This window comes from Anabrus simplex, chromosome 8 (genome assembly GCF_040414725.1).
Source record: "Anabrus simplex isolate iqAnaSimp1 chromosome 8, ASM4041472v1, whole genome shotgun sequence".
Classification (NCBI taxonomy): Eukaryota; Metazoa; Arthropoda; class Insecta; order Orthoptera; family Tettigoniidae; genus Anabrus; species Anabrus simplex.
Genome location: NC_090272.1, coordinates 101,883,241 through 101,904,393, shown reverse-complemented (window position 1 = coordinate 101,904,393; position 21,153 = coordinate 101,883,241). Strand labels below are relative to the sequence as shown.

The following is a 21,153-nucleotide window of genomic DNA, read 5'->3' as shown; positions in this document are numbered from 1 at the left end:
ATGATTGAAAGGAAGTAGGGGATGGATATTGTTGGTTTTATTTCCTCTTGTTTATCAATACCTCGTGTTTGGGTATTATATATTTCGAGAGAGGAGCTTCCAGCTATGATAGCTGGGAGTCGTCGCAATATTGATTCTAAAAATACGGCATGTGTATTGGTTCTCACACGGATAACTCAATACAAACCTGACTCGGCAAATACTGAAGAGGTCGTCATCCTGCTACACGAGAGTTGTGCTGAGCCGGCTCTATGAGTACCCGTGGCCGTCGGGAACAGCACATGCACGGGGATATTCGAAAGTAAGCCAAGGATGGCTTACGTCCGCCTGAGACACCTGCAAGCTCACCTAAGAACATAACTGATTCGTGATTTGACATCGGATCATGCGTCAGAAGGTGTACATTTCTGTCATTGCAAGAAAATCTTGTTTTATTCTGAAAATGAGTGATAATGTTTTAATATATTTATTTTATAACAATACTCTGACCATACAGAATCATAAAATACACAATTTAATGCTGTAACAGCTTTCAAATGTGATTTAAAAAGTGCAGACTTACGTTCCTTTAACAAAATGCAAAAGTAAAGTTAACTGAAAGATACTATATATATATATATATATCTAAATCTAAAATTCCGGTGCTCACCCAAAGGTAGCCGGCCCCGTGGTGTAGGGGTCCCGCAGGAGTTCCTTTACGTGCCAGTAAATTCCGGCACCTCGGCGTCTCCGAAGACCGTAAAAGTAGTTGGTGGGACGTAAAGCCAATAACATTAGAAAACGAAAACGATAAAACTGCGGCGATAAGCAGCTGTGATTGGTTGACATTTCTTTTAACTTATACTGGTTTGGTTACGGATTCGTGAGCTAAGTAGACAAAAGAAAAGAAACCGTAGATTGTTTGGGAGCAGTGATTAGCTACAGGTTTTTTATTTGCGTCTGGTAAACGTAAGTCACTTAGTTTCAACTACACAGCTGATTCCGTAGCTGCATTCAATGTAGTAAACCAAGCAATATCGAACTGGCCCAATATTTGATTACTTACGTAGAAAAAACTTGCAGCTTTTACTCTCTGTCACATTGCATTCCCTTTAAATGGGCAGCCTAGAACTTGTATTCACATAGCCCTTCAGCCCTTGAGCTAAAGCCGCCCCTGAGACGGTCGCGAGGGGATTCGTACGGCCACCCTCTATCCTTTCCTTCTGAGCCCCACATTTATTTGAAGTTTCATTTCTTGCGAGAAAAATGTCCAATTGGCATGAGTTGTTATTTGTCTGAACGTACACTTCGTCTTCGTACGTCCAAATTATTATGTCAAAAGTGAGAGGAAAAGGAAGACAGACAGACACATAATGTACGATCCTGCTCCGTTTCTCAATTACTGGGAACGAATGCTATGCTATGTAGGAGCAATACATTTTCTGCTCTCAGTACAGAGTTTTCATGGCATTGTCACGGTTCAGGTGAGTCACTTTTATCACTGTGTCATCCTGGACACCTTTATGAACATCAGTGAGGGCGGCATAGGCTTGCCTACATATCGGCCACGGCAATATTTTTGGTCGATCCATTTACGTTTTGTGAAGGAAAAATATTCAAATACACATAAATGGAATAATTTACATTCCAACGATCCTTTCACGTTCCCGTCGACATTAAACTGAGTCGCTGCGTCACATGAACGGTAGACGGCGCAGAGCTATAGAGACTCAGCATGTAGTGCTTTGTCCAGGGGAGAGTGCAGCACCGCGGCTTGTTGTGTCGCCAATAAGCAATGTATTCTTACTGTTCCGGCTTCATACTCCATCTGTTCTTTCCTTGCAAGATTGCTCTTTTGCTGGACAGAGTGTCTTACTTTTGCACTACGAGAAAATCTCTCTTCGGTGTGATCTGTTCTTGAAGATCCGGTCATCAGAGGAATTAGGCCCTACGTCACATTATGAAATAAAAGATATTATTCCATACTACGGCGAATTTATTTATTTTAACGTATTATTATTATTATTATTATTATTATTATTATTATTATTATTATTATTAATGTCAACATGGTGATTGTGGCAGATTACTTGAGCAGGGAATGCATAGACGCTATTTTTTGCATATATTGGTACGGAACCACGTTGTTACAATCAGGTGGAGAAATAATTTAACAAGGCTAAGTTTCGTACTCATTGATTCATTATCTGTCTAACAAACCGTGTTTACGTTATTGTGAAGTGGAATTCAACCAATCATAGAATATTTCTAATAAAACAGTGTGGAGAAAAAGTGTCATTTCCCGTACTCTTCTGAGTTCGGTAAGAAGGAAATTACGTCATAGTATGAAATAAAAGATGTTATTCCATACTATGGCGAATTAATTTATTTTAACGTATTATTATTATTATTATTATTATTATTATTATTATTATTATTATTATTATTATATCTTCGTTATGCCCATTCAAGGAGAGTGTTTGAACTTGTTCGTTGGTCTGACGATTTTCGCCTTCTTATCCTCCCAGAATCTCTTCATGAATGTACTGAGTTGCAACTTGCGTTCTGTGGACCACTTCCTACCAATTTTCTCCTTACGTTTCTCCACGAATTTGTGCTGGGCTATTATTGTACTAAAGGCTCCACGATCTTCTATGATGACGTCCGTAATATTCATTTCTTGAAGTTCCGCCTTAGTTTCTTCTAGCCAGTGTATTTCGACCTTCTTTGAGTTCATTACTTCTGTCTGTCGCTGTCCATTCTATAGATTTGGCCTTAGAATTTCAGGCGTCTTTTGCGTACGGCATCACTGTCGGTTAATGAGTAGAGGTGCGATGTTCTCCTCTTAATCCACATTCCATTTTCTCTCGTGGGACCATAAATTTTCCAGAGAAATTTCCTTTCTTGATTTTCAATTTCTATAATTTTATACCATTTTATGTAATTTCAATAATAATAATAATAATAATAATAATAATAATAATAATAATGATAATCTGTTGACGTTCTTTCTTTTTACGCCAATACTCCTTCGTTCTTTGGCTCGCTTTTGTTCGTTCCTCATTTATTATTATTATTATTATTATTATTATTATTATTATTATTATTATTATTATTAATATTATTATTATTATTATTATGGCCGCAATGGAATGGTGAGAGAAATGCATTGTCATCTGGTAGGATTGTTGGGGCCTTCCTTGGGACCCCACGGATAGGGCCAGTCGTGTCATCATCGGGAGGGCGGCCTTCTTCTCACCAGGGGTGATGACACGGCCGGACAGTAGCAGTAGTTATAATTTTTTGCGAGTAATAATTTGGAGTGGCAATAGATATATTTAGGGGAGACGATGGACGTGGCATGAAGGTACGGAGGATGACTACTGTGTTGACCCAAACTTTGTGGGTCAAGTTTCCGGAGTATCCAACGGACTTCATGGCATGTCCAAGGAGTACGTTTGGGGTTTATTACTATTATTATTATTTCCGTTTGTATTAATAATTTTATTAGGAATTTGTGTTGTCAATTTCTGTTGGTGGAATTTGGTGGCTTAGGATGAACATTGTTATTTTTCTCATTCAATGGATCGATTGGGTATTTAGTTACTGTGATCTGTAGAAAATAATAATAATAATAAAGAATATTATTATTATTATTATTATTATTATTATTATTATTATTATTGAATATCCACTACAAAACGGAGCTCTATTTCACATAAGTACATTAGGGCTGAAGTTTATAATCACAAAATATTTCAAAACGAGAGATTGAGTTGAATTTGTTAAAGATGTTCTGAATGAATGTTAATTTTGACACGCCGCCATCCAAATCATGCATGATGGAGGCGGCCGTAATCAACACAATCGACAAAATACTACGTGATAAACTTGGACGGAAGTTCAGAAAATCAATACTCGAGAGGAAATTCGAATCAATTAGAGAAGTTGTTTGTAAGTGAACCGGAGTTGAACCAATCGGAGACGATTTTTAAATGGAAATCTACGGAAAAGTAGCTACTGAAGCGTAAATTCTCTGTAAACTTTTGAGTGTGGAAAGAAGTCAAATTCGTCATGGTATGGAATAGATCAAATTTAAATGTATGAATAATTAGCGCGTCAGGTACAAATGTATTAGGTATAAAACAGAGGAAAGTGGATTTTCAATAGTGCTTGTTATGTACGCTTTTTAGATAGAACATAATAATATATTTCCAGAGAAATTCCTAAGTTGGAGTAAAACGTAATTATCACGAATATCTCTTTTATTCTTCCGAGAACAGTAAAAACGTTTAAAATATAAATGATTGGAAGTGATATTTTTCACAACCTTTATCAGATACAGTATTTTGATACAGCTAATATCAACGGAAATATTTAGCATTTCCTATTTTTCATTTTTACAATTTGCTCTACGTCAAACCGACACGGATAGGTCTTGCGGCGACGATGGGATAGAAAATACTAGGAGTAGGAAGGAAGCGCCCATGGCCTTGATTATGGTACAGTCCCAGCATTCGCCTGGTGTGATAATGGGGAAACCACCGAGCGAGTGACTGCGCGGTTTTAGTGATGTACCTGTCACCTTGCATTTGGGAGAAAGCACGTTCGAACCCCCACTGCCGGTAGCCCTCAACATGGTTTTCCATGGTTCCCAATTTTCACATCTGGCAAATGCTGTGGTTGTACCATATTCAAGACCACGTACGCTTCCTTTCTTAGCCCTTTCCTATCCCGCCGCCGCCATAAGATATATGTGTGTCGGTATGACGTAAAGGAAATTGTAAAAATTGGGAAACCATGGAAATTCCTCTTCAGGGCTACCGACAGTAGGGTTCGAACCCACTAACTCACGAATGCAAGCTGACAGCTGTGCGACCCAAATCGTGCACCCAATCGTTCGGTATTTCCTATTTTAGTTCTCTTAATATTACTATGTAACTGTATACTGTGTCTAGTTCACACCTCGGGCCATCCATGAACTTATATGCCGAGTTTCAAGAAATTCTTTTCAGTTGCTTTATTATGATATCGTGGCAAACAAACAAATAAACAAACAGAGAGAAAATAATTAAGGTGTAACCATTTTCGATTTCTGCACACCTACTCCGAGACAAAAACGCAGTATGAAGCAGAAATATGAAAAGTAAAGGCAATAATAACAATAATAATAATAATAATAATAATAATAATAATAATAATAATAATAATAATACCCTTGGATACCGTGGTTCAAATCCCGGTCCCTCTATGTGAGATTTGTGCTGGACAAAGCGGAGGCGGGACAGGTTCTTCTCCTGGTACACCGGTTTCTCCTGTCATATTTCATTCTAGCAACACTCTCCATTATCATTAATTCATAACATCAGTCATTAAAAATCACCTTGGGAATAGCGACCCAATTGTACTAATAGTCTATTTATGGTTCATTCATTACATCCCTGAGCCGGTCAAAGACTGGAAAACAGGTTGTAGGTTTTCATCTCCAATAATAATAATAATAATAATAATAATAATAATAATAATAATAATAATAATAATAATAATAATAATAATAATAATAATAATAATAATAATAATAATAATAATAATAATAATGGCAATGCTATTGGTTTCAAGTTCCACAAACTACTTTTACAGTTTTCGGAGACGCCACGGTGCCAGAACCTTGTCCCTCAGGAGTTCTTTTACGTGCCGTTAAATCTACCGACACACGAGGCTGTAGTATTTGAGCACTTTTAAATATCACCGGACTGAGCCGGAATCGAACCCGCCAACTTGAGCTTAGCAGGCCAGCGCCCTACCGCTTAAAGTACTCAGCCCGACAGTGTAAAGTCAATTTTATAATTTTATTTACAGAGATACTCAGGGAGACTTTAAAATATTAAAGTACAAAACCAGTGTATACCAGAGAAGGAAGGCTCACTGTATACGATCATCCATGGAAGCATTTGAAGTTGTGTGAATTCATTTTACATGTGTTTACATAGACTGATAAATTGTGTTTGTATAAGAGAGAGAATGATGCAGTGGGAGGGGTCATATTCTACGCTATGAGAATATGGAGCGGAAGGAAGGCAAGGAGGAAGAGCCGGAGTGAGGAGGGAGAAGTACATGAAATCGTAAAATGCAAAATCTTGGCTCCAAGATGGAAGAGTTGATAATCTTGCCTTAGAGCTCTTGATAAGATGAAAGGTGACGGCATAACTAGAAACTTCGTCTTTCCCTTCTCACTTCTCTCTTCATTTCATCACGTAACGCTACAGTTAATTGCAAACTACATGGCACGGTAATAATCTCAACTCTATCCTAATGAAAGTTGGATATGCGCAACCACTATATAGCTTTCTCACATTAAAGTAACGAGCCCTCGTCAGATGTGAGCAATGGCAACTCAAACTACGTTTCTCAAAGAATGCGACAAAAGGAAATATGAGAATTAACAACTTACTGACTCAAAATATTATGAATGATTTGTTTCGAGCACGCTCAGAATTATTTGAACACTACTATATTTGATTGATCTCCTCAAGTCCTTGTATAAGGAAAATACAGCCACTGTGAAGATTCGAAACAAACAGTCTCAGCAGTTTCGTACAAGGGCTGGAGTTCGCCAGGGATGTATCCTGTCACCGTTACTTTTCAATATCTATGGTGAATATGCGATGAGAATTGCATTAGATGGCTGGGACAAAGGGTTTTCCATTGGGGGATGCAAGATCAACAACTTGAGATTTGCTGATGATACCACCTTGATAGCATCATCTGAAGAGGAGTTGACAGAGCTGATCAAGAGAGTAGAGGAAGCAAGCGTAGAAATTGGATTACGCCTAAATCGACAGAAAACCAAAGTCATGATTGTTGATCGTAAGAACAACAGTCCACATATCAAACAGATTGGAGGGTGTGAAGTTGTACATCAGTATGTATTCCTAGGCTCCTTAACTATCCAATTTTGGTGGTTCCAAAGATGAAATAAAGCGAAGAATTGAAATAGCAAAGGTAGCAATGATCCGTCTGCGGAAAATCTGGAAAGATAACAACATCACCATTAAGACAAAAAAGAAGCTCGTTGAATCTCTAGTCTTCTCAGTCTTCTTGTATGGCGCAGAGACGTGGACCATCCTCAAACGTGATCGTGAACGGACAGAAAGCTTTGAAATGTGGTGCTGGAGGAAAATGTTAAGGATTCCTTGGACAGCTCATCGCACGAACACATCAATCCTGAACCAACTTCAGATAAAAGTTCGTCTATCGTGTAAGGTCTCTCAGCGGATTGTACGCTACTTTGGACATATAATGCGCCGAGATGGTAGTCTTCAAAAGCTGACTGTTGAGGGCAAAGTCCAGGGAACCAGACGAGGACGAGTACTAACGCGATGTATTGACATGATGAACGGCCCCCTACAGAGTTCTCTCAAAGCAACCACATTGAAAGCTTTAGATAGGGAAGAATGGCGGAGTATGGTTCATCGGCTAATATTATGATAGTCACGACGCCTCAGTCATGAGGCAAAATGAATAAGAAGAAGATATTTCAACAAGAATATCAGTACACTCAGCAGTGTTTCACCCCAAGGGTCCTGAATTCCAAATAATACATATATTTTATAGTATATCAGTGGTGAAAATGTAGCAAACGGTTAACATCAAGAGAGAAACTTAGAAATACTGACAAACATACAATACGTTGCTTCTATAACAACTATAAGCCCACCCTCATCGGAGGGTCTGCCTTACAAGGGCTGCACTCGACTATTGAGAAATAGCCGCACTAAATTATTATAACAACTATAAAATCATATTTATTCTTCCTCAAATGACTGAGGTTGCCAAACCAACAAAGAATTATCACAATAGGAATGGCTCTTACCAGCTTTCTGAAAATCAGGAAACTATTGTGTGACAGAAGCCTCCGCTTGGAGACACGTCACAGCTTCGTCAGATGCTATGTGTATTCAGTGCTTCTGTACGGCGCTGAAGCACGAACTCTGAAATGTAACACCATTTAAAAAATAAATGCCTTCGAGATGTAAATATTTCGAAAAATGTTATGGATCTCGCGGACTGACCACGTCTCCAATTCTGCCGTACTAAAACGCATGAGGAGGGAACGAATGTTGGGAAGCCACGGAAAACCAACTTCAGGGCTGCGAACAGTGGGGTTCGAATCCACTGTCGGATGCAAGTTCACAGCTGCGCGCCCCTAACCGCACAGCCATAAATCTTAAAGGCTACCAGCCATGTGTATATAACTACCACCCCACCATGTCCTTACAATTCTATTTAAAAATGAGATGGTGTCTGGTTTGTTTGTTTGCTTGTTCCGGATAGGCTCAAACACTACTGGACCAACTGAGCTGAAATTTGGTAAGGATACAGCTTGAAATCCCGAATCACTCAAGGGGTATTTTTGATTTTGATATATTTCACTGTTTCGAACTAGTGGGGGATTTCCCAAAGGTATGTCCCAAATTTGGGCAATTTTTGCCCTCCATCAACTGAAATAACGGGTAAACGGTAGGTCTAATCGAAACAATGAACTGCACTGTGTGGGCTTGAAATTGCATTTTCTACAAGGAACGTCTCCAATGGTGTCCGGCTCCATGGCTAAATGGTTAGCGTGCTGGCCTTTGATCACAGGGGTCCCGGGATCGATTCCTGGCAGGGTCGGACATTTTAACGACCATTTGTTAATTTATCTGCCATGGGGCCTGGGTGTATGTATCGTCTTCATTATCGCTTCATCCTCATCGTGACGCGCAGATCGCCTACGGACGTCAAATCGAAAGACCTGCACCTGGCGAGCCGAACATGTCCTCGGACACTCGTGGCACTTAAAAAGCCATACGTCATTTCATTTCTCCAACGTTTTTCGAGAAAATTCAGTTTTCTAGCGTTTTTGTCTGTGGTCTCCTGCACTCATTTCATGCGTAAGTACAAATCATGCGAAACTCTGCTCGCCATCATCTGTGTAAAGTCGTTTGTTAACAGATCAGCTGAAGAATGAACGAAAGGCTTTCGGAAGCTACAGCTGTACTGTTGAGAGTGCTAAGCGTACTCATCCATATTTAAGAACTGCTGTAGGCTTTAGTACGGCTGCTGAGAGCTATTTTCATTATGGCCGTCATCGCCTTATTTATATTCCATGTTTCTATCCGTTACATATTGCGTACATAGATTTAGGATTCATATTTAGTGAGTTTATAATTCACACTTCACTTTGCGTCATTAAAGACTTTACCTTTTGCTCAGAACTCCGTACGAAGAACAGGTACTTTAGCCAAAACACTACAGTGCGTTAAAAATGAGTCTCCCCAGAAAGGTATGACACAATTTAAAAAACACCGTGCAGATGGTTTGTTAGAAACAGGTACGGGTAAAATATTTCTATGTCCATATTTGCTCGTCAGTTACAGTTTGTTATCCATCGAGGAAATATTGATGGATGTATTGTTTCTATTAATCCAATATTTATTGCTACCGATGAACATCAGAATGCTATTGGCATTTGGTTCAGAAAACCAATATCAATTGTTAGGTTACTAAACAGGAAACGGTAGAATCTCGCTCACGGATGTGCAACAAACATGGCGATATAAGTGATATATTCTGTTACCGCTATCTGATCATCCGTTGACGATTCTGTATTGTTCGTAATGACAGTTGAATATCACGAAAAATAAGTTTCCGTTTTCATTGTACAAATGAAAATAGCCCTTGATAAAAGTTGAAAATAGAAATAGATTGCAAAAGACCTGACAAACTGATCATTGCGAGTGAAGAACTTGGATATCAAAATATAAATGCCAATCTGTCTAATACACTTCTGGAATTAACACAAATACTTTTAAATGAACAAAAGTACTTAGAGGTGGGAAACACGAAGGTGGAAGTCGACTGCATCCATGCGACGGTTGAGAAGGAGCTGGGTACTAGGAGGGAAGATCATATTCCCCCAGATTATTTACTTATAATACAACACCTCAAGGAGAACACTAGAACTTCGACACTGTTCATTGCAAATATAGTGACTTTTTAAAAAATTGAATACAAAAGAATTCGACGTGGAAACAAAGTTGGTGACTCTTCTAGCCTGCCAGAACACGTCAGAAGGCGTAATTAGTTACAGAATTACGGATGCATTTTAAGAACATCCTACTCTTTACAAAGACCCATCTCCAAATGAAGCTTCAAAATTTGGATACTTACAGGAACTTAAAAGAAAACTAATTCCGAAAGATTATCAGTCCTCATTTAATGTTTTGACTAACAAATACATGCATTTTAAAAACTAAAATATAATAGCTTTCAATTTATTTATAGATTTATATTACACTTTGTGTATCAAATGATCGATTATATATCAAGTATTGCACTTTTTCCTTTACGTTGAATAAATGGTATCGAATTATCACAACACTCTAAATGGCCAACTAGCAATATTATCAATGTCTTCAGAAATAATTAACTTTTTCCACATTGTAAAATTACAATTGTTTTTCTGTCATCGTAACGATATGGAAAAGTGAGGATATGATTCTTCGTCATACCATGCAAATATATGAGCAGGAAGAGGTATCTTACTCCAAGTGAAGCCACGTAAGTGAATTTTACTAAAGCAATTAAAGTTTCTGAAAAAAATTCAAGTTGCTTTACGTCGCAACAACACAGATACTGTAGGTCTTACGGCGACGATGGGATAAGAAAGGGCTAGGAGTGAGAAGAAAGCGGCAGTAGCCTCAATTAGGATACAGCCCCAGCATTTGTCTGGTGAAAAATGGGGAACCACGTAAAACCATCTTCAGGGCTGCCGACAGTAGGGTTCGAACCCACTATCTACTGAATGCAAGCTTACAGCTGCGCGACTCTAACCGCACGGCCAACTTTTTCGGTCAATAATACTGCAATGACAGTGAAGAATTCATGTCTCACTAACTTATATTTTACGGTTTTCGAAGACATCTATGATATTGGAATGTTGTCCCACAGGATACCTTTTACAAGGTTTACAACTTCCTCCACAAGAGACTGGCGCCTATGAGAACCTTCACGTACCACTGGACTGAGCTAGGATTTTACCCGCCAATTCGGGCTTAGAATGCCAGCGAAACCATCTACGCTTCTCAACCCAGCGCATACGTAAATGCTAATTGCCGGAATTAGTTCCCACAAACTTGATCACAGGACGTAGAGCCTTAAATCTAATTTATCTGGACCTGGGAATAGGTTAGATACCTCAAAGCTTGAAACAAGTTACTACTCGGGCACTTACTGCAGTGAATGTGCAAAACATAGGAGAAAATCACAATGATACAGCCTCCCAAAGCTGCCGTGGTTCTTGATCAAATAATTCATCTCTGGTCTGTGAGTACTTTGATAGAATGTATGTTAGGGTGACTGGGTATGTAAAGCATTTCGTTCTCATAGCCAAGCATGCCACCTTTAAGAGGATTAAAAGCTGAGTGGTGTACGAGAAAGTTAAGGTGATTATCCGCTTCCTTTCTGTCTGAGGCATTATAAGTATGAATATTTAATGTTCTGGGAAATACGAGTCTTAGCTGCACATAAATCATTGCTTTCGTTATTGTTATTCTTTTGTACAACAATGACTGCATGGATGAACATCCAAACAGTGGATTACCTGAGTGAGCAAGGAACTACGGCACTAACTGAGCGGGAATTCAAACAGTGCCTGACGGAGCGAACTTTCAAACATTGGATTACATATGCAAACAAGAAATGAACTAAAGGATTAAGAGTGCAACAAACAAACAAACGAAAGGACTGACGAAGTGAACATCCAAATAAAGGACTGTCTAAGGAAGGAAGGGACCAAAGGGCTAACTGAATGAGAATCCAAATACTGACTGACGATGCGAAGATGCGAGCAATGGAGTGCCTGCTACAAACAAAGCATCTGATTGAGCGAGCAACAAATGAAAGAACAGAATGAGCAAATATCCACACAATGAACAGACCACATGACCAATCTATTAAGCTCTTAAACGAAAACACAATGCAGTAATGAACTAGCTAGTCAAATACTCGGTTAAACAATCAGTCGTCCAAACGTCGTCTTGTTTTTACCGATCATCCGATTCGAGTATCGTGAATTTCAGATTATTTTTTTAATCCTTATTTCAGTGTCGTGCAACAGAGTTCTATTTTCTGCCATTTTTATGCTATTCTGTAGTGTGTAGTATGTTTAATTTGGTCGAAATATCTTGTTGGAGATCTTCCACGTTCTCCCGATCCTTAAACTATTCCTGAAATATCTCGTAATTCGCTTCTTCACTATGGAATTTGGGTACATTTTGATCTTCAACTCATCAAGTATCGACTGATTGGTTCCCTGGAGCAGTCCACAGAACTCTCGGTTTCCGCTTCCAACACAACATTTCGTTCTCAGCGTCCAACATTTAGATGTGAATACGAAGATGGAGTTCACCAGGGTGTTGATCAAGCACATTTTGGCGGCGATGGTAATTTATAGCTCTTGTAAGCTGCACCATAGCAGTTTCGGCAATAGCTATTCTTCTTTTTATTTCAGCGGTGCAGTCAGGTGTGTTTGTAATAAGTGAGCTTAGATCAGGGATGACAAGCCTTTTCCGACTGGCGCACCAATTACGGTATATTTATTAATTTTTGCTGTCTATGTGCCATAGGTTAATGTTTCTTGAAATCATCATGAAACCACAACTCATTTGACTTAATTTAGAAATTAGATTGCATTACATATACAATCCATTTGACTGTATGTTTTGCGATTTATTTTGCAAACATAACTGAAAATAATGTTTCAAAAACAGGTATATATTAAGATAAGATATTTTTGCTTTTACCTAATACAATTTGTAAAACATTATGGCCATAGAATTAATTGTGACATACTTTATTCAAAGGGAATTGAGCCAACGGCACGTGGTGTTCCCAAGCGGTCACCCATCCAAGTACTGACGACGCCCAATGTTGCTTAACTGGGGTGATCGGACGAGAACCGGTGTATTCGACATGGTATGGCCGGCCCCGTGGTGTAGGGGTAGCGTGCCTGCCTCTCATCCGGAGGCCCCGGGTTCGATTCACGGCCAGGTCAGGGATTTTTATCTGGATCTGAGGGCTGGTTCGAGGTCCACTCAGCCTACGTGATTATTGAGGAGCTATCTGACGGTGAGATAGCGGCCCCGGTCTAGAAAGCCAAGAATAACGGCCGAGAGGACCACACGACACCTCGTAAGCGGCAGGCCTTCAGGCTGAGCAGCGGTCGCTTAGTAGGCTAAAGCCCTTCAAGGGCTGTAGTGCCATGGGGTTTTATACTTTATTAAAGCGTAATATTAAAATATGCTATGTTGCTAGATTTTCGACCTACTTATTACATGTTAAAAACATTAAAAAATTAGTGTATTGTGCTGCGTACCATAAAAGTCGTGTTTGCGTGTCACCGCTTGGCACGCGTGTCACAGGTTCATTACTCCTGGCCTAGAAACAAATTTGCCCACTACCTGAAAGTTGTTCACATGTTCTATATCTTCGACCCGGTTTGATATGTCGATGGCCATCACTTTGGTCTTCTCTATATTAATTTGTTGTTGTTTGTTGTTTAAAGGGCCTAACAGCTAGGTCATCGGCCCCTTATATTAATTTGTTGGGCCATATAATTGCTTACTTTCAACTCTGCAAAAGAGACTGAGCATTTCAACTTCTGAGGAAGCTATTAATGCGGTGTCACCAGCATACCTCCGGCTGCTAATAATTTTTCCACCTATCTTGATACTATCACGCCAGTTTCCCTTTGCCTTCCTCATTCTCGATTCTCCATGGATGTTAAGTGAAATAGGGCTTAATACACAGCCTTGAGATCCTCCGTGGCTCAGGCGGCAGCGCGCCGGCCTCTCACCGCTGGGTTCCGTGGTTAAAATCTCGGTCACTCCACGTGAAATTTGTGCTGGACAAAACGGAGGCAGGACTGGTTTTTTACGGTTATTCCGGTTTCCCCTGTCATCTTTCATTCCAGTAACACTCTCCAATATAATTTCATTAATAGTTCATTAATCATTGCCCCAGAGGAGTGCCACAGGCTTCGGCAGTCGGTGCCATTCCCATCCTCGCTGCTAGAAGGGGGCTTCATTGATTCCATTACTGACCCGGTCAAATGACTGGAAATATGCTGCGGATTTTCATTTTCACACAGTCTTGGGGGACGCCTTTTCCTGTCTTGAAAGTATCGCTCACTTTATTGGCAATTTACCAGTGCATACAAGGATCTTGATTCAGTTGGAGTGGATCTCCTATTTTAATCACTATCATTCACATTTTATGTCACTGCACAGTCAAATGCTTTCTTACAATCTATGAAGCAGTCGAATGCCTGAACATTGAATTCTATGCTTTTTCACCCATTTATCGGATATTCAGGACCTATTTGAGTTCTCTCTTCCTGGCATGAATCCAGTCTACTCTGGTGTTATCTGTAATAGAAGATATTGGCGTTGATTCTCTCTAGCATGATATAGAGGTTTGATACTATTGTTTGATACTGTTGTTATATGTAGTGATTTGCGTACAAATGATCAACGGATTAAGTAATGGAGCTATCAAACTATCAGTAGAACTACAGAAACAAGAAAACTTTCCAATTAAGAGTTGATGATAGTCGTCAAACTTCCACAAGAATTCACATCATAAATACGTATATAACCGCATAAACTGTATGACACTTGTAAAATTCACAGATTTGTGAGCTTCTGTTAGAAACTGTACACAAGTTACCAATGAAAAAAGAAACTAAGAAGGACTGGTATTCAAACCTACTACTGTATCTGGTAATGAAGGGTCACCCCACTAGATTTTTAACGAAGATATAACGAGATACTTGACGCCTCCATATAAAGAAGACGAGGTGCAATTAACTGTACCTCTTGAAGTGACTTCCAGCGACCATTTTTGTTACTCATTTCTCCCAGTATGTGAGGCAGCTTTTATGTTCCGTCGCTCGGAGTAAATGGAATTAATTTGCTACCAGAGCCAACTCTTCCTTTCATAACCATCGTGCTAAGAGTTAAGTAGAAGGTGCACTGTTGGGTTTCACTCTCCTTTACTCTCTGAGATCTTAATCTGTCTTCCGATGAGATTTATCGAAAACGTCCTCAGGACATGAGGGCACAATGCACTTCAAGTTTTCACAGAGAGACGAGACTACCGTTTATTTGCTTCCTGAAGCATGTGACATTTGGCACGCTGAAACTCTGACATATACTGCGTATGTCTTTATTTAATGTATTGGAAATACTGTGTCCACCCCGCGATCTAGGGACATTTGGAGGGGGGGGGGGGTGGATGGTGAGAAAGGGTGAAAAAGAAAATACACAAAATGGCTGAAATTAGTGTTGAATCAAAATTTTTCTGGTTCGCTAAGCTGATTGGTGACATTCTCTATGTCAGTTGAAATCGTCTACATCATACCTATAGCACGACATATAAATACATACGGTTATCACTTATTTTTATTACTTATTTGAAAGGACCAAATACTTCCCAGACAATCTGCACTACCACAAGGACAAACAACTAAAATTAATTTTTTAGAACTAAGCACGCAAAAATAATCCTAAAAAGACAAAATTGTTCGTAAAGTATCAATCAACAACATAATAAAGAAATCTACAAAAAGCACTTCACATGTAATTAACAGGTAGTACAAACACTAAAAGTAAGCTTGAAGCAAATTCATATCAAGACAAGTTACCTGACCTATTTATAACAAAAGTTACGGAGCAGCACGTGTCATGTAGTTATTCTTCCGTTTTGTATCGATACAATTTCTTTCAGTATTCTATTTTTATAACTCATTCCTGTGATTTTGTTGTTTAATTTACGTTTTCATTTACGTCACCATTTTTGTTTTGGACTTGGGATATACTGTACACACTCAACAACACTTTTTTTTCTAGTGGCTTTACGTCGCACCGACACAGATTGGTCTTATGGCGACGATGGGATATGAAAGGCCTAGGAGTTCGAAGGAAGTGGCCGTTGACTAAATTAAGGTACAGCCTCAGCATTCGCCTGGTGTGAAAATGGGAAACCGCGGAAAACCATCCTCAGGGTTGCCGACAGTGGGATTCGAACCCACCATCTCCCGGATGCAAGCTCACAGCCGCGCGCCCCTGGTCGCACGGCCAACTCACCCGATTCAACAATACCTAATGAGTTGAAAGTATAAATCAAGTACAATGTGGTCGTGAAAGCTAAATATTCATTTATATTACTGTATCTCCTCCGTTCTTGTTAAAATATACAGCTTTCTTCTTAGAACCGATACACGAGGAAGGAGTTTCACATCTAGTTGTCATATGCGCATATCAAAAGAACTAACAACAAAGAAGAAGAAAATTACACCTCCAAGAATATTTCGAAAAACTATTTTATTGTTTCCAGTCACTGCGGCCGCGAATAAGATATCAAATATAAGGGAAAACTACAATTTCATTATGTAATCTTGCTCGGTTTAACACATTCTCAGGTGGTACAGTGTCTGCTTAGTGGAGTGCATCGTTTGGTCGTAGATTGGCCGCTCGTACTCCTCTCGAATTGCAGAAGGTGAGCTGTACCTGTGTTAATTGTTGATTACAGTGAAACTTCTCGAAACGTCCACTCCTTTAAACCAGAGACATTTTTTCCAGCACAGAATGATAATCTCATATGACTAGTATATTTCCCCCCTTCTTAAGATGACCACACCTTCCCTTGACCAACGACAATGCATTTTGGCCATAAATCAACAATATATCCTCTTCCAGAAAAAAAATTACGGCAGGGTATTGTATAGTCACTCAAAAAGCTATGAACGCATGGTATTACATATTCCTCACATACAATGTTTTATCATATGTAATTTTAAACCTTGTCAAAATATAATTCACCTGCCATGTATATTCAAAACCTATGGGCAGCCAGAACAATATGTTTATAGGTTCAATTGTTTCTAAGCAAAGCCGAATAAATATAATACCATGCTCTCATTCTAGTTTTCTGAACGGTATGTACGTCCTTGTGCGTCCTACACGCACTATTGTTGAGACATCTCATTCTCATTCATGTTAGAGAGAAAGAAGTGAGCGTATTTTAAAGAAATAACATTTCACTCGAAGAATTCCCCATTCTTATCCGTTCTAAATTACAAGGTTTTCAAAATAACACACTGAGAATGATGTCTAGAAACCCTATACTGAAATCTAATACAGCGATACGAACCGAACTGCGTATTTCGCTTATTATATCTCTGATTAACAACATAGTAAAGATGACTAATACTCTTAAAACGGGTCATAAGGACCAAGGAGCCGAATACACTATTTAAATATCAAGTCCCTTGGCTCACTTATGACCTATTTTAATTAGGAAAACAGTTATTTTTCGGCTTTTTCCAATTTTCAAATATGTATCACTAAAAGAAATTCGTTTGTTAGGAAGCGAAGTCCCACCCCCCTTCCTCTTATTCCCCAGCATTAAATGTCAAAAACTTATATTCAGTGAAGAGGGTGTTTCTCTTCTGAAGGGAAGTCAAATACCGCCTCTCAGCCAGATCAATTTTCGGACTCATCGGGTATTCTCTGTAACCCTGGGGCTCTCACTCACCGTTATTCGCCGTCAACAACAAGAACAACAACAATGACTGGAGGAACGGATTCCTTAACAAAGGAGAGTTATAAAGGAAGACATCAATGTGGTATGTAAAACAAGTTTATAAGTGAAGAAAAGTAAAATCCAAAAACGTATTGCAAATCATATCCATTACTTGAACGAATAAAATTCGAATAAAGACAACGACAAGGTGGTGGAAGCCATACGAAGAACTGAACAAGGCGATTTTCGAGAGGTTCAATCGAGTCCATGTTAAGTGGAACGATGTTGCAGGTATAAGCCCTCAAATTTGCTTCTGAATTACTTGCAGTTAATTTGTCCGAGCAGTTTGCGGAAGTACAATGTAGTGCAAGTAGTTAATAGTTTGGCATTTCTTTTAAGAGGACCACTCCTCTAAACGAACAAGTTTTGGTTATTTATCATCTGATCATCTTAAATAGGTTTTGTTGTATCTGTTTCAGTCGACTTGGCAGATTGGTGTGTAATAGAACCTTCTGGCAAAGTGAGAAGAGCCACAGGTAACTACTTCAGTTCTTCTTAGATTGATGCTTTCAAGAATTTTCTCTGCGTCCTCGGAAGAGAACACATTCTATCACGACTGCCATTGTTCTAACTATGATGAAAAATTTGAACTTTGAAATCACTTGACCGTTGCTCTATTCATAAATTAACTAAATCGCGAAACGTAGAGAATTTCTACAGTTTACTTCTTTTACACTAAAACCCAAACGACATGTTCCCTAGTACACTTCTTCAATAACTATCGGGCTTTCTTTGGCAGATTATGGTGAAAATATTGGGACTGAGGACTGGACGACGAACAATATATGTGTATTCTAATTTCCTGTACGTAAACACTTGATCCCGTAACTCGTCGTAGGTGTACCCCACCTGCTTTTAGCGGGAATTCAGATTTGTTTATTTCCGTAATTGCTTAATTAAGATGCAATTTAACACACCTATAGGTACTGTAATTAGTTCTGTGACACCCGAGCTTTATCACTGCAGGCCTATGTACTTGGTGATGAGAGCCAATTTGAAAATAGTTCTCACCCACGGGGTGATAAAGTGAAGGGAGGGTGACAAGTGTCGGCAGATCCAATCGAGGCGATGGAGCGTGGAAAATAGGAGATGAGATCGAATCCATTAGGTGTATTGGAAACTGTGGTCATGGGGCGAAAATCCTGCTCGATGGCTTATGTTACATGCTGCTGTACGAAATAGATTTCGTATCAGTCCCCTTCTGCGATCTAGGGCTTTGACATACCTGGTGATCCAACATGAATTCCCGCTTCTACAATACCACACCACCTCTTTCCTCTTTATCTAACCCTATTTTATCCATCTCACCTCATTCCATCCGTTCAAGCTTCTATCTAACATGATATCAACCAACCCAATTCCCTTCCCACACGTTTGCATCAAAGTGCATCCATCATAGCAAAGGTTATTTATTACAGGGGGAGTAAACGGACTACACCGAACGACACTGGTTGATGTCTTCGTGTACCGCACAGTGGCGCATACACAACCACACAACAGTGTCCTTAATAATTTCAAAAGATTTTGCTTACCAGATTTTGCCATCATCATCCAGACATTTTTGGAACCTCTTTACAAAACTATCGATCACTTGGTGTAGTTCACATCGTGTATTGTGGTGGATATTGTGCAACAATTCTTCCAGTGTATGTGGGTTTGTCTTGTACAGGACATTTTTAAATTTTCCCCACCTCTTACACGGGTTTAACTTTAATAATTTAGTGGCTCTTAGAACGGAGGCGTAAGAGATGCTTGTTTGTAATGTATGACCTCGTGATTTTTCGCGGTTAAATAGAGATTATTTCCTTACAATTTGCTTTACGTCGCGCGAACACAGATAGATCTTATGGTGTCTATGGGATAGCAAAGGTCTAGAAGTGGGAAGGTAGCGGTCGTGGCCGTAATTAATCTACAGCCCAAGCATTTGCCTGGAGTGAAAATGGGAAACGAGGGAAAACCATCTTCAGGGCTGCAGACAGTGAGGTTCGAACCCACTATCTCACAGGTACGTGACCCTAACTGCAGGGACAACTTGCTCGGTAATTACAGAACAAAACACACCACCGACTCAAACACTTTCAAACCAATACTAACAGCGAGTAACTAACGGGACCTTGTCCCTGTCACCAGCTAGACGCACGTTTTCTTCAGTGAATAAGCACCGCCAACCGATTGAGACTTCACTGGATCTCTCTGTACTAGCTGTATTACCCGCCACCGAGGGAAAGGAACGGCCTCTCATAAAAATAAGATGAAATTAAGATAGATTTAGAACACGTGCAGGCTTACTTAAAAACTTCCTTATAAACAATATTTCGTTTTATGTTCCGGATCGGAGGACGGAGAATAGAGAATGAAAACAAGAAAGTAACGCACAGAAAAGCAGCAGAGGAGAAATGAAAACTTTGCGCTCACAAGTAATTATGTCAAGAGCCAGAAAACTCCCAATAGTGCGAAAAAATCGACTACAATCCACAGCAATTTTCAAGTGTGAACAACCACGCTTGTCACTATTTCAGTACGACTGTAACCTCCAAAAGTACTATGTAGAATGGCGGGTTCCTTCCCTGCTACCAACCCAACACCACGAGTTTACACAGTTGATGACGAACACTGCATCACGCGACTACCTTGATGGTATGTGAGCCACGCGACTACCTTGACGGTATGTGAACAGTTGCACGTAAACCGCAGCGTTGCCGACCGGGAAACTCGACACCGAGCTGTGAGGAAGCCAGTCATTTCCGAGGTCCACGAAGAACAATTTGCTCCGTTAATATAAGAAATTCCAGCAAAGAAAGGAAGACAGCATACTTGGCCACTTTATGCGTACCGAGAAATACCACCATCAACAACTTATATTTCAAGGAAAAGTAAAAGGAAGAAGAGGCGCTGGGCGACGATGCATTTTCTGGTATGGAAATCTGCGCCAGTGATCCAGTCCATCATCAGCTGGTTTATTTAAATCAGCCGTTAGTAGAGAGATCTTGACCGTCAACGTCCACTGAGAGTATGCATTTCCAGAAGACGAAGAGTTCATGAGTAAGCAAAAATAAGTAATGGACAAGAACTGCTTACAATAAAAGCACATTTTATTCAGAATGTTTAGATTTTACAGAAAAAAGTAAAATAATATACGGGAAAACATGAAATAACTGTTTTGATCTTCTTGTGAGCCGCCAGTCTATTGAGTATTTTTGAAATTAGACTACATGTCTTAAGACCTGCTCCTGGATGGAGAGACTGCAAATACGAACTTTAGTTGAAATACCGTTTCTTGTAATGGTGAAGCAAAGAAGCATAAAAGCTAAAAATCATGGATATGGTTTTGAGTTGACTTAAAACTGATATACAAGGTGTATCTGTGATGTTACAAACGTTCAGGGATGATGGAGGACGGAAAATGGATCAATTTGAGATGAGGAAGCGTAGTCCGGAAACGTTCGAGTCAAAAGTTATTAATAAAGCCCGGATTTTTATGCAGTAACA

At 39.5% G+C, this 21,153-nt stretch overlaps 1 protein-coding gene and 1 pseudogene across 1 annotated transcript in view; both read right to left on the bottom strand.

Moving 5' to 3' along the window:
- The window catches only part of LOC136879316 (ras-GEF domain-containing family member 1B), a 447,741-nt gene that overhangs the window by 273,966 nt on the left and 152,622 nt on the right, over positions 1–21,153 (bottom strand). The gene's annotated exons all lie outside the window — the stretch shown is intronic.
- Positions 12,892–13,010, bottom strand: LOC136879452 (5S ribosomal RNA; annotated as a pseudogene).